This window comes from Manis javanica, chromosome 11, assembly GCF_040802235.1.
Source record: "Manis javanica isolate MJ-LG chromosome 11, MJ_LKY, whole genome shotgun sequence".
NCBI classification, from domain to species: Eukaryota; Metazoa; Chordata; class Mammalia; order Pholidota; family Manidae; genus Manis; species Manis javanica.
In genome coordinates this window covers 83,292,184-83,306,434 of record NC_133166.1, presented here as the reverse complement: position 1 = coordinate 83,306,434, position 14,251 = coordinate 83,292,184, and the positions used below count along the sequence as shown (strand labels likewise).

The 14,251-nt window shown below is 38.6% G+C and overlaps 1 protein-coding gene across 5 annotated transcripts in view; it reads right to left on the bottom strand.

Annotated features, from left to right (window-relative positions):
* RABGAP1L (RAB GTPase activating protein 1 like) overlaps positions 1 to 14,251 on the bottom strand; it is a 685,104-nt gene that overhangs the window by 380,105 nt on the left and 290,748 nt on the right. The gene's annotated exons all lie outside the window — the stretch shown is intronic.

Below are 14,251 nucleotides of genomic sequence, written 5' to 3'. Positions count from 1 at the left end.
ATTCCCCCAGTTAGCTTTTGTCTTCTGAGAGAATATGTCCCTTTACACCAGCCCCAGGTTAAAGAAGGGTAATCATTAGACTGATAGAGCTCAGTGTTTCTCAAACCATATTAAGCTTCTATGTACTTGGTTTAACTTCATAATATGAAATGTCATAGCAACTCATTCAACTGCCTCCCACATGTATATATAGTCTATTTTTAATTGAAACTTCATCTAAGTCATAGAAAAACTGGCAAAATACAAAGCTCAGCTGGAAAGACATATCTCAAATTACCTTTATGGTCTTCTTAGGGAGGAAGGAAAGACAGCACACTATTTCAAAGAAATCAATAAATGAGATGATTGGGCTTTTATATTAAAGAACCAACTTCAGAAGTGGCAAGATAAAATTTCATTACCTACTTATTCTATACCTTAAAAATCTCCTCAGTTTTAGATAAATGTCACCCTATATTACCAAAGAAACTTTTTATACAGGGTGAAATAAACATACATCTGAATCTGCTCTTTTCCCTATTAAAAGAAAAACTGAATTATTTAATAGGTCTAAGGTAAAAGCCTATCAGGCAAAAATTCAGATACTCTACCTTTTGCTCAAAAGATATAATAATACCTCTTGATAACTATTAGAAAATTTCCTTAAAGTGACTATAAAATATTTTTATTTTAACATAATACATACTCTTTTCCAAAAGAGAGTTTTGCCCTCTAGTCCCTTACTTAAGCTGTTATCTAAAAACAACTGATCAGTTTGATTTAAAAGTTACCATGTGTTAACCTTATTACTGCTTGCTTTGATGAAAATCAGTTTTTTAAAAGGAGAAATATAATTCTTCCCACATGAAAGTAATCAATCATTCTGAGGCATCCTGGAGATACGTCACAATTTCATAGAAGGTGCATATTCATTCCCCCTCTTTCAGGTTCCCCACCCTGTCTTCCTCTATCCCTCAGTCTCTTCCCACTCATTTGCACAAAGTATTTTTGCTTTGGAATCTTTCATTCTCAAACTGCCCCTTTAAGGAATGTTACATAAACACTAAGAAAGGGCTGTACATTAAATTTCTAGAGTGCTTTTTTCCCTTGACACTCGAATTATTCATTTGAATAAATTCTTCAAGTACAGACCTCATTAATGATTAAAATGCTGATGAAAGGTATTTGCAAAGAGGAAAAAATGTTATGTTAAAAACCTGAGGTCAAATAAGGATAAGATTTCCTACAGAAAATACACATCCACATTATTTTAGCATTTATGAATTCCATTAACATGAGGCTATCATATTCATTTAACAAATATTCACTGAGTGTCTACTCAGTGCCTTCTATGTGCAGACAGTATTCCACAACAAAATGAAGAAAACAGGAATTTTTCAAGGACAAAACCTTTTTGATTCTTATAAAATTAATCACATTCAGTTTAGTTTTTAAATACGCTCAATTTTTCTACAAAGCTCTTGGAAAAACTTGAGTTCTCTAATTCAATGGAAACCTGACAAGCAATTCTGAAAGATGAAAGCCTATTGTCAAAGCATTTTTCATAACCACAATGAATATTTTTTCCTCTGGAATTAATCTTTAATCATTTAGGAATTGCATGTTTTATAAAATTAATTACTTCCCCTAAACTATGAAAACATGACTTGCAGGAAGGAGAAAGGTTGAAGAAATTGGGAAGTGGAGGAGGGCTGTAAATCTGTATATATGGAAAATACAAGATGTTTCCACTGAACTAAACTAAACAACTCAATTGTTCCAAAAGAATTGTGAACACCTAACAGGCACCAACTTCATTTTCTAGGATCCTCTCACAAAGGCAATTACCTCAGCTGAAGACAAACATGCTCTGGTACATCAATCGCCAACTAATTAGGAATCTACATGCTGGCTATTGTATAGCTCCTGTGCACGCTACAAGCAATCATTGCTGATTGAATACCTATAATGTGCACAGGGCAGTCAGTTCTCTGAGATCCTAATAGTGTAGACTTGCAATCTTCTGTGCCTCCTGCACCATTATGAAATCCTGAGATATGGAGAGAGTTCCTTTTAAAAATGACTGGTACCATCTTGAAAAACCCAAAATTTGTACATAAATGGGGCTGTCATAAAAATTTTGCTTGATTCATTTATTTTAATTTTGATGTATGTACAATGGAGGAGAGAGGTGGTAAACATGGCATCCCCTGAGAAAGACAAATATTAATTTCAAAAATCCAAGGTCTAGTCAAATAGGATAGTGTTAACTAAAACATTAAGGATTTTGGAGTGGATACCATTCATTCACATCAGGAAAGTGGTACCTTAAAGTTCCAAAGTCCCAAAGGGAGAAACAACCTCTAAGCATAATTTCAAATAATCATGAAAGCTTCCATACCTAGAATCACGACCCCTATTTTAACACAAAAACTCAATCTACTGGCATACACAAAGGTTGTAATTTCCTAAAAGCAAGGGACATAACTAAGACATTTAAAAACCTTTGAATTTCATTTTCTTTTTTTCTCTCTCTCTCACACACATGGACACAAATATCCAAAGAGATTAACAAAACTGAATACAACCAAATTCTACAGACAGAATGAGTACCCATTTCTTTGTGTGTGTTTATGGCTATTTCTTTTTAACTTTTAAATAATTAGATCTTTAGTAAAATCCAATTCTGGACACCAGAATCTAGCAATGTTTAAATCCAAGTGAAAATAAAGGAATAAACAAATTCAAATATATCCTAAACTTCATTACAAATAAATAGCTCTACTTCTATTAAAGTGAAAAGAAAAGAGAAGAGAAGAGAAGAAAAAAGAAAGCTAGTAAACCCTCTTTAGAATTGCCTATGTCTCTTTAGGACCAACACCAGCATCCATGATCAATGCTTTGTCTGTTTCTGCATTAATCACTAAAGTAAGCATGTTGATTTGTATCCTCCAGATTATCTTGATGCATATGTCTTTTCCTAACAACACTGTGTGCTCTTGCTGCATTGTGGTCAAAGTTCTCAAATTCTAATAGGTAGTGTAAAGCCAGAAAATGAACCTCAGGATTCACTTTTAAACCATCTTTAATCTTACTTCTTACATATCAATAGACCTACATTCCCTTGATGCTTAATTTTACTCAATGTTTAGGCATTAAATTGCTTTTCTTAATTCCTCTACTAGGTCTCATTAAGTGCTTTATTGCCTCTTCCTGCTTTTATTTGTATAGGTTAATTATAGTTATCACTATCTAGTTTTCTTCTTGATACACATTTTTATCTTCATTTTGTCTCTTGAGGTTTTCTTGACAACAGTAATTGCATTCCATTTCACTGTACTTTTCATTTTAAGATACTCTAGTCATTGCCTTTCTCTTTTGGTTAGTAATACTTATAGAATCTTAATAAGAGTCCCAAAGGCTTTTCTATTGAAACAGAAATGTTCTTACCTTAAGTTAACCTATTTTCATCTCTCTGGCCATTGTAGAAAGGTTCATTTATATAGGCCCCCTAATGATACAGCAAAAAACTTAACCATATTCAAAAGAGAATATGCAAAGAGTTATTTGGGTAATGACACCAAAAACCCAAACTTCTGCAATTAAATTAACCAAAGATAATCATATTTCTATTAAAAATAAAAAGAACTGCTTCATAGAATACAAATACTTTACATATGTGCCTTATAATGCAATATGTCAAAACTAGAAGAAAAAAATCATTTTGAAAATAATTTCAGAAATTATTTTGTCCTAGTGGAATGAGAAAAGACAAGAAAGAATACAAATGGCATGCATACCCTGAAACAAATTGTAATTTAAGAACTACCACTCACCTTTGAATCTAAACAGTTGATGTACTTGGATTTTATTCTTCATCTTATAATTACTGAATCTAATTTTGTGTCCTTATAATAATAGAGTAAAAAAAAACTAAATATTACCTACAGTTCACCTAAGTATAGTTAATAGCTATTTAAAAAAAAAAGTTGCAAAGTACTTACTAATGACAAATGATCCATTTTTTTAGGAAATAAAATACGTTAATGTAACACAAAAGTCCCCCCAGGGGAAAAGATACTGATAATGATAGTAATTTTAATAATGGCTGTTAATGTTAAATGCTTACCATGCACTAACTATGCTTTATGCTTTGGGCTTTACATGCAATAATTCTCAGAACGACCCTATGAGGTAGGTGGTATTATTATTCCCATTTTACAGATGAAGAAGCTGAAACACAGTGAGGTTAAATAAATTGTCCAAACTCACAAAGCTAGGAAGAGGCAAAGCCATCTATGCCAGAAACTCAGGAAGTCTGGCTTCAGAGCCTGAACTCTGAACTCCTATGCTATTTGTTACAATATAAAAATTGTATTTAAGGCAGAGGGCCATGGCTTGGCAAACTGGAATCCAAACCACTTTAGTTTTCAACTGTAGGAGTTATATAGAATTTCAAGTATAGCAACGTTAGCATCTAATCATATTACAAACATTTTATACTATTACCTAGTGACAAGGCTAATATTTACTAGTCAACAGATGGTTGAAAGCTGTCTTAAAATGATGCATGAGTATTACTTTGAAAATGTGACAATTCAATGTAATGAGTGTCTTAAATAAGCATAAGCAGAGGAGTGGCAGACAAGAGAGCTCCGCTATACTTTAGATCAGAGGTTCTCAAAATGTGGCTCCCAAGCCAAGAACATCAGCACTCAGGAGTCTGGCTCCAGGATAGAAACTTATGTGTGATTTTTCAGGCCTACCTAAAGGCAATTACAACGGCTTCATCAGGCAAATCTTATGGGGAAAGTCACACTCCCAAACCGCAGACGGTGCACAGCCAAGGTACTACAGTCTCCAATTTTGTGTCAAGGACTCAGGCACCCTGGCCAGCCACGCTCTTTCCCCTATTTACATCCCTAGGCCAGGTGCCCTCATTCTTACATCTCTGGCAGCCTGAGTGGTGAGGTAGACACCCTGAAGACCTTTTTCCCCACTACTCAGTACTTTTCTGCTCCTAATCTTCTCACCTCAGTGTCATCAGACCCCATCTGGAGCTTTCTGTTCAAAGCTCCCTCAACAGTGAGACAAACACATGTCTGTGCTTATACACCTGACCTGCAACCAGTGTGCCCTTACATGGCGGAAAATGAAAAAGAGGAGTCAGTGTTTACTCCATTTTTAGACTTTTGCTTATTCCATAGAAGTAAATGATTAAAGGCTGAATTAACTCATTCATTTTTGGCTTGTTGCCCTACCCCAGTTGGACTGAATAAGAAATTCTGGGGGTGTAGCCCAGCAATCTGCGCTTTAACAAACCCTCCAAGTGATTCTGATACAAATTTTAAGAGCACTGCTTTAGAGAACCAGATTTTAAGAGCAGTGCTTTAGAGAAACCCTCTCCCCTCTTTCAGGTAAACAGATGACTCCAGTTTATGTCTTGGACTATTTCCTAAGAGTATGAAATGATCAACCAAACTCTTAGCTCAGAAACTTTTGAAGGAAATAACCTAAGATTTATAACTGCTTCCTTTATCCATTATCTTTCCAAAAGTGTGCTTTAACCTTTAAGATACTTATTTTTATTTATTTTAGGAAGTAAGATAAATTCTTTATATTAAGAGAAAACCATTTATACCTATACCTAAAAGGTGCATGCGAATTGGCTTAAATGCAGCTGAAAGCCACATTTTGTCTGTGCATTATGTTAGATTGGGCTGCTGTAATATAGACTGGGTGGCTTAAACGACACTTATTTCTTACAGTTCTGTAGAGTAGAGTCCAAGACTAGGGTACCAGCATGATCAGGGCCTGGTGAAGGTTCTCTTCCTGTTTACAGATGGCTGTCTTCTCATTGCATCCTCGCATTCTGAGGATAAAGAGACTAGCTCTTCCTTTTCTTATAAGGACCCTAATCTCATCACTGGAGCCCCACCCTCATGGCCTAATTAACTCCCAAAGACCCTTCCTCCTAATACCATTCTACTGGGAATTAGGATTTCAGCATATGCTAATTTAGGGCACAGGGGGGAATACAAACATGCATAATATTTACATATCAAAATTAAAGTTCATAATACTTAATCAAATTAAACTGTGGCATTCAAAACTTCTATTTTTCTTAAAAACAGACAGATCTCGGGGGGCGGAGCCAGGATGGTGGCGTGAGTAGAGCAGTGGAAATCTCCTCCCAAAAACACATAGAGCTATGAAAATATAACAAAGAAAAATCTTCCTAAAATAGAGACCACAGGACACAGGACAACATCCAGACCACATCCACACCTGCAAGAACCCAGCGCCTTGCGAAGGGGGTAAGATACAAGCCCCGGCCCGGCGGGACCCGAGCGCCTCTCCCCCCGGCTCCCGGCGGGTAGAAAGAAACCGGAGCGGTATTTTTTTGGCGAGTGCTTTTTGGAAGCCTTAAAGGGACGGGCCCCCGTTGCTAGGGAGGCAGGGTGGCGGGACCGGTGAGCAGGTGCCTGGGACCGGTGCCTGAGGACAAAGAATATCCCGCGTTTCTCCCTGTGGGACCGGCGGACGGGTGCCTCAGACCGGCACCTGAGGACGGAGGAAATCGCACTTTTTTGCCCTTTTTTTTTTTCTCTTTTTGGCGAGCGCTTTTTGGAAGCCTTAAAGGGACAGGGACCCCGGTGCTAGGGAGGCAGGGCGGCAGGACTGGTGGTGAGTGGGTGCCTGGGACCAGCACCTGAGGACAAAGAATATCGAGCGTACTTTCCCTGCGGGACCGGTGGGTGGGTGCCTTTTGGAAGCCTTGAAAGGACAGGGACCCTGGTGCTAGGGAGACAGGGCAGCAGGACCAGTGAGCGGGTGCCTGGGACCGGCACCTGAGGACAAAAAAAAAAAATCGCGTGTTTTTTCCTTTTTTTTTCTTTCTGTTCCCTCTCTCATTGTTGCTGTCTCTCTCATTGTTGCTGTTGTTGTTTTGGTTTGGAGAGTGATTTTTGGAAGTCTTAAAGGGGCAGGACAGGTCACTTAGACCAGAGGCAGGGAATCTGGGGATCTCTGGGCACTCTAAACCCCTGGGCAGCAGGGAGCACAGAGGCCCCTTACGGAGATAAATAGCCTCCTGGCCGCTCCCCATCCAACGGGGCTCCACCATTTTGGAGGAACAGCCCCAGCCAGGCCAAGCCCACAGCAACAGCGGAGATAAACCCCAAAGCAACTGGGCGGGAAGCAGAAGCCCTGTCTGCGCACAGCTGCCCAGCACAAGCAACTAGAGGTTGCTAGTCTCCCAGGAAAAGGCTACAAACCAACAAGAAGGGAAGCTCTTCCAGCAGTCACTTGTACCAGCTCTGCAAACTATCTCTATCACCATGAAAAGGCAAAACTACAGGCAGACAAAGATCACAGAGACAACACCTGAGAAGGAGACAGACCTAACTAGTCCTCCTGAAAAAGAATTCAAAATAAAAATCATGAACATGCTGACAGAGATGCAGAGAAAAATGCAAGAGCAATGGGATGAGATGCAGAGAAAAATGCAAGAGCAGTGGGATGAGATGCAGAGAAAAATGCAAGAGCAGTGGGATGAAGTCCGGAAGGAGATCACAGATGTCAGGAAAGAGATCACAGAAGTGAAACAATCCCTGGAAGGATTTATAAGCAGAATGGATAAGATGCAAGAGGCCATTGAAGGAATAGAAGCCAGAGAACAGGAACGTATAGAAGCTGACATAGAGAGAGATAAAAGGATCTCCAGGAATGAAACAACACTAAGAGAAATATGTGACCAATACAAAAGGAAAAACATTCGTATTATAGGGATACCAGAAGAGGAAGAAAGAGGAAAAGGGATAGAAAGTGTCTTTGAAGAAATAATTGCTGAAAACTTCCCCAAACTGGGGGAGGAAATAATCGAACAGACCATGGAATTACACAGAACTCCCAACAGAAAGGATCCAAGGAGGACAACACCAAGACACATAATAATTAAAATGGCAAGGATCAAGGACAAGGAAAGAGTTTTAAAGGCAGCTAGAGAGAAAAAGGTCACCTATAAAGGAAAACCAATCAGGCTAACATCAGACTTCTCAACAGAAACCCTACAGGCCAGAAGAGAATGGCATGATATACTTAATACAATGAAACAGAAGGGCCTTGAACCAAGGATACTGTATCCAGCACGACTATCATTTAAATATGATGGTGGGATCAAACAATTCCCAGACAAGCAAAAGCTGAGGGAATTTGCTTCCCACAAACCACCTCTACAGGGCATTCTACAGGGACTGCTCTAGATGGGAGCACCCCTAAAAAGAGCACAGAACAAAACACACAACATATGAAGAATGGAGGAGGAGGAATAAGAAGGGAGAGAAGAAAAGACTCTCCAGACAGTGTATATAACAGCTCAATAAGCGAGCTAAGTTAGGCAGTAAGATACTAAAGAAGCTAACCTTGAACCTTTGGTAACCACGAATCTAAAGCCTGAAATGGCAATAAGTACATATCTCTCACTAGTCACCCTAAATGTAAATGGACTTAATGCACCAATCAAAAGACATAGAGTAATAGAATGGATAAAAAAGCAAGACCCATCTATATGCTGCTTACAAGAAACTCACCTTAAACCCAAAGATAAGCATAGACTAAAAGTCAAGGGATGGAAAAACATATTTCAGGCAAACAACAGTGAGAAGAAAGCAGGGGTTGCAGTACTAATATCAGACAAAATAGACTTCAAAACAAAGAAAGTAACAAGAGATAAAGAAGGACACTACATAATGATAAAGGGCTCAGTCCAACAAGAGGATATAACCATTCTAAATATATATGCACCCAATACAGGAGCACCAGCATATGTGAAGCAAATACTAACAGAACTACAAAGGGAAATAGACTGCAATGCATTCATTGTAGGAGACTTCAACACACCACTCACCCCAAAGGATAGATCCACCGGGCAGAAAATAAGTAAAGACACACAGGCACTGAACAACACACTAGAACAGATGGACCTAATAGACATCTATAGAACTCTACATCCAAAAGCAACAGGATATACATTCTTCTCAAGTGCACATGGAACATTCTCCAGAATAGACCACATACTAGCTCACAAAAAGAGCCTCAGTAAATTCCAAAATATTGAAATTCTACCAACCAATTTTTCAGACCACAAAGGTATGAAAGTAGAAATAAATTCTACAAAGAAAACAAAAAGGCTCACAAACACATGGATGCTTAACAACATGCTACTAAATAATCAATGGATCAATGAACAAATCAAAATAGAGATCAAGGAATATATAGAAACAAATGACAACAACAACACTAAGCCCCAACTTCTGTGGGATGCAGCGAAAGCAGTCTTAAGAGGAAAGTATATAGCAATCCAGGCACACTTGAAGAAGGAAGAACAATCCCAAATGAATAGTCTAACATCACAATTATTAAAACTGCAAAAAGAAGAACAAATGAGGCCTAAAGTCAGCAGAAGGAGGGACATAATAAAGATCAGAGAAGAACTAAACAAAATTGAGAAGAATAAAACAATAACAAAAATCAATGAAACCAAGAGCTGGTTCTTCGAGAAAATAAACAAAATAGATAAGCCTCTAGCCCAACTTATTAAGAGAAAAAGAGAGTCAACACAAATCAACATAATCAGAAATGAGAATGGAAAAATCACGACAGACTCCACAGAAATACAAAGAATTATTAAAGACTACTATGAAAACCTATATGCCAACAAGCTGGAAAACCTAGAAGAAATGGACAACTTCCTAGAAAAATACAACCTCCCAAGACTGACCAAGGAAGAAACACAAAAGTTAAACAAACCAATTACAAGCAAAGAAATTGAAACAGTAATCAAAAAACTACCCAAGAACAAAACCCCGGGGCCGGACGGATTTACCTCGGAATTTTATCAGACACACAGAGAAGACATAATACCCATTCTCCTTAAAGTGTTCCAAAAAATAGAAGAAGAGGGAATACTCCCAAACTCATTCTATGAGGCCAACATCACCCTAATACCAAAACCAGGCAAAGACCCCACCAAAAAAGAAAATTACAGACCAATATCCCTGATGAATGTAGATGCAAAAATACTCAATAAAATATTAGCAAACAGAATTCAACAGTATATCAAAAGGATCATACAGCATAACCAAGTGGGGTTCATCCCAGGGATGCAAGGATGGTACAACATTCGAAAATCCATCAACATCATCCACCACATCAACAAAAAGAAAGACAAAAACCACATGATCATCTCCATAGATGCTGAAAAAGCATTTGACAAAATTCAACATCCATTCATGATAAAAACTCTCAGCAAAATGGGTATAGAGGGCAAGGACCTCAACGTAATAAAGGCCATATATGATAAACCCACAGCCAGCATTATACTGAACAGCGAGAAGCTGAAAGCATTTCCACTGAGATCGGGAACCAGACAGGGATGCCCACTCTCCCCACTGTTATTTAACATAGTACTGGAGGTCCTAGCCACGGCAATCAGACAAAACAAAGAAATACAAGGAATCCAGATTGGTAAAGAAGAAGTTAAACTGTCACTATTTGCACATGATATGATACTGTACATAAAAAACCCTAAAGACTCCACTCCAAAACTACTAGAACTGATATCGGAATACAGCAAAGTTGCAGGATACAAAATTAACACACAGAAATCTGTAGCTTTCCTATACACTAACAACGAGTCAATAGAAAGAGAAATCAGGAAAACAATTCCATTCACCATTGCATCAAAAAGAATAAAATACCTACGAATAAACCTAACCAAAGAAGTGAAAGAAAACTCTGAAAACTACAAGTCACTCTTAAGAGAAATTAAAGGGGACACTAATAAATGGAAACGCATCCCATGCTCATGGCTAGGAAGAATTAATATCATCAAAATGGCCATCCTGCCCAAAGCAATATAGAGATTTGATGCAATCCCTCTCAAATTACCAGCAACATTCTTCCATGAATTGGAACAAATAATTCAAAAATTCATATGGAAACACCAAAGACCCCAAATAGCCAAAGCAATCCTGAAAAAGAAGAATATAAAGTAGGGGGGATCTCACTCCCCAACTTCAAGCTCTACTACAAAGCCATAGTAATCAAGACAATTTGGTACTGGCACAAGAACACAGCCACAGACCAGTGGAACAGATTAGAGACCCCAGAAATTAACCTAAACATATATGGTCAATTAATATTTGATAAAGGAGCCATGGACATACAATGGCAAAATGACAGTCTCTTCAACAGATGGTGCTAGCAAAACTGGACAGCTACATGTAGGAGAATGAAACTGGACCATTGTCTAACCCCATATACAAAGGTAAACTCAAAATGGATCAAAGACCTGAATGTAAGTCATGAAACCATTAAACTCTTGGAAAAAAACATAGGCAAAAACCTCTTAGGCATAAACATGAGTGACCGCTTCTTGAACATATCTCCCCGGGCAAGGAAAACAACAGCAAAAATGAGCAAGTGGGACTACATTAAGCTGAAAAGCTTCTGTACAGCGAAAGACACCATCAATAGAACAAAAAGGAACCCTACAGTATGGGAGAATATATTTGAAAATGACAGATCCGATAAAGGCTTGACATCCAGAATATATAAAGAGCTCACATGCCTCAACAAACAAAAAACAAATAACCCAATTAAAAAATGGGCAGAGGAACTGAACAGACAGTTCTCCAAAAAAGAAATACAGATGGCCAAGAGACACATGAAAAGATGCTCCACATCGCTAATTATCAGAGAAATGCAAATTAAAACTACAATGAGGTATCACCTCACACCAGTAAGGATAGCTGCCATCCAAAAGACAAACAACAACAAATGTTGGCGAGGCTGTGGAGAAAGGGGAACCCTCCTACACTGTTGGTGGGAATGTAAATTAGTTCAACCATTGTGGAAAGCAGTATGGAGGTTCATCAAAATGCTCAAAACAGACCTACCATTTGACCCAGGAATTCCACTCCTAGGAATTTACCCTAAGAATGCAGCAATCGAGTTTGAGAAAGACAGATGCACCCCTATGTTTATCGCAGCACTATTTACAATAGCCAAGAATTGGAAGCAACCTAAATGTCCATCGGTAGATGAATGGATAAAGAAGATGTGGTACATATACACAATGGAATACTACTCAGCCTTAAGAAGTGGAAAAATCCAACCATTTGCAGTAACATGGATGGAGCTGGAGAGTATTATGCTCAGTGAAATAAGCCAAGTGGAGAAGGAGAAATACCAAATGATTTCACTCATCTGAGGAGTATAGGAACAAAGGAAAAACTGAAGGAACAAAACAGCAGCGGAATTACAGAACCCAAAAATGGACTAACAGGTACCAAAGGGAAAGGAACTGGGGAGGATGGGTGGGCAGGGAGGGATAAGGGAGGGGAAGAAGAAGGGGGGTATTAAGATTAGCATGCATGGGGGGGAGGGAGAAAGGGGAGGGTGGGCTGCACAACACAGAGAGGACAAGTAGTGACAACATTTTGCTAAGCTGATGGACAGTAACCGTAATGTGGTTGTTAGGGGGGACCTGATATAGGGGAGAGCATAGTAAACATAGTATTCTTCATGTAAGTGTAGATTAAAAATTAAAAAAAAAAAAGAAAGAAAGAAAGAAAGAAAGAAAAGGGGGATTACTCCTTGACAGGATAAAACTATTGGTAAATCAAAGATCAATGCATGCTTTAAATATCCTTAATGTTGATCACTTAAAGGGTGTCAGATGATCAGCTATGGAGGTACTCTTTTCTGATAATATTCCTTTCTCTTAATTAAAAAAAAAAAAAAAAGCAGTTACTGTGTGCTGACTTCCAATGAGTTCTGCACAATGGTATAGAGGGCATGTCAAAGTGTCAGCAAAGGGTCTGTTTGTTTCTATGCAGAAGATCAAGGCCTAGCATGGATACCCGGAAAATGAACTATGATACGATATGAGGAGGAGCTTCCGCCATCAGCACTCTCTGGAGGACTCGTGCTGGGGGATGATCATCATAAAGCCTCCACAGGGATCCGGATGATGCTGCGGTTGGGGCTGCATCCAGCCCACTGTCTCCAGGACTTGCCATAGGAATGAGGAGGGAGATGTCTAGGCTGGCATGTGCATACAGTGAGACAACGAATTTGACCGGATCTGTACTGTTGGAACTCAACCAGGAGTTGGGAGGGGTGCAAGTTGTAGCACTCCAAAATCTCATGACTATAGACTATCTATGGTTAAAAGAACATATGGGATGTGAACAGATCCCAGAAATGGGCTGCTTTAATTTGTCTGATGGTTCAAGTACAGTTGGACAATATCCATCATATCATAGACAAATTTTCACAAATGCCTAGGGTGCCTAAATGGTTTTCTTGGCTTCACTGGAGATGGATGGTAATTATAGATTTGCTTTGTTTATGTCACCATATTCCTATTATGTTAATATGTGTGTGCAAATTAGTTAGTAGTTTAAAACCTATACATACTTAAGGTACTCTACAAGAAGATATGTCAAAGAAATAATCAATCCTCCCATGTTTCCTTCATATGCTACATCTGTAGCTTTTCTTCTTCCTTCCTAATTACAACCCTTAAATAGAATTCGTGCCTCATATCGAATTTACTGAGTATCATAATTCCTCCAGGTGGTAAAGATACCTCGAGACAAGTGCTGGGCATAGAAGCCACAGGGCATAAATCTGCAAAGAAGTAAAAAGCTAACCTTTGCAAACAATATGGCTTCTCTCTCACTTACCAACTTCACATTTCCCTGTATGGCCCCGGAAGATGACTGGTTAGCCAGAGACGGGTAAGATTCCTCAAGGGAGGAACAACCTAAGACAGGCACAGTCGCAGGGGGGCCATCAGGTGAGAATTTGGGGATCAACAGAGGTGAGGCTCAGAACCTCACCCCCCCTGCTTTGAGAGAAATCTTCTGCATCCGTGGATGTCTTGCTGCCCTTGTCTAGCCTGGATTAATACTTAGTCCATAGGCACACACCTGATCATCTGATCATCTACATTTGCCTTCTTACAGCACTAAACTATGTTTTCTACCTTTATCTTGCATCTACCTACCACTTCAGCATTTTATTAAAAATAAAAATAATAATAACAATAGGAGAAATGTGGGATCAACATATAAATCAAGTACAAAAATCAAACGAATATTCATATTTGACCTGATTGTTTATAGGTCATAATGCATGATCAAAACCGAAAGTTTCTGTGATGACTGCCCTTGTACTGTTCACCATGTAAGAATTTATTCAC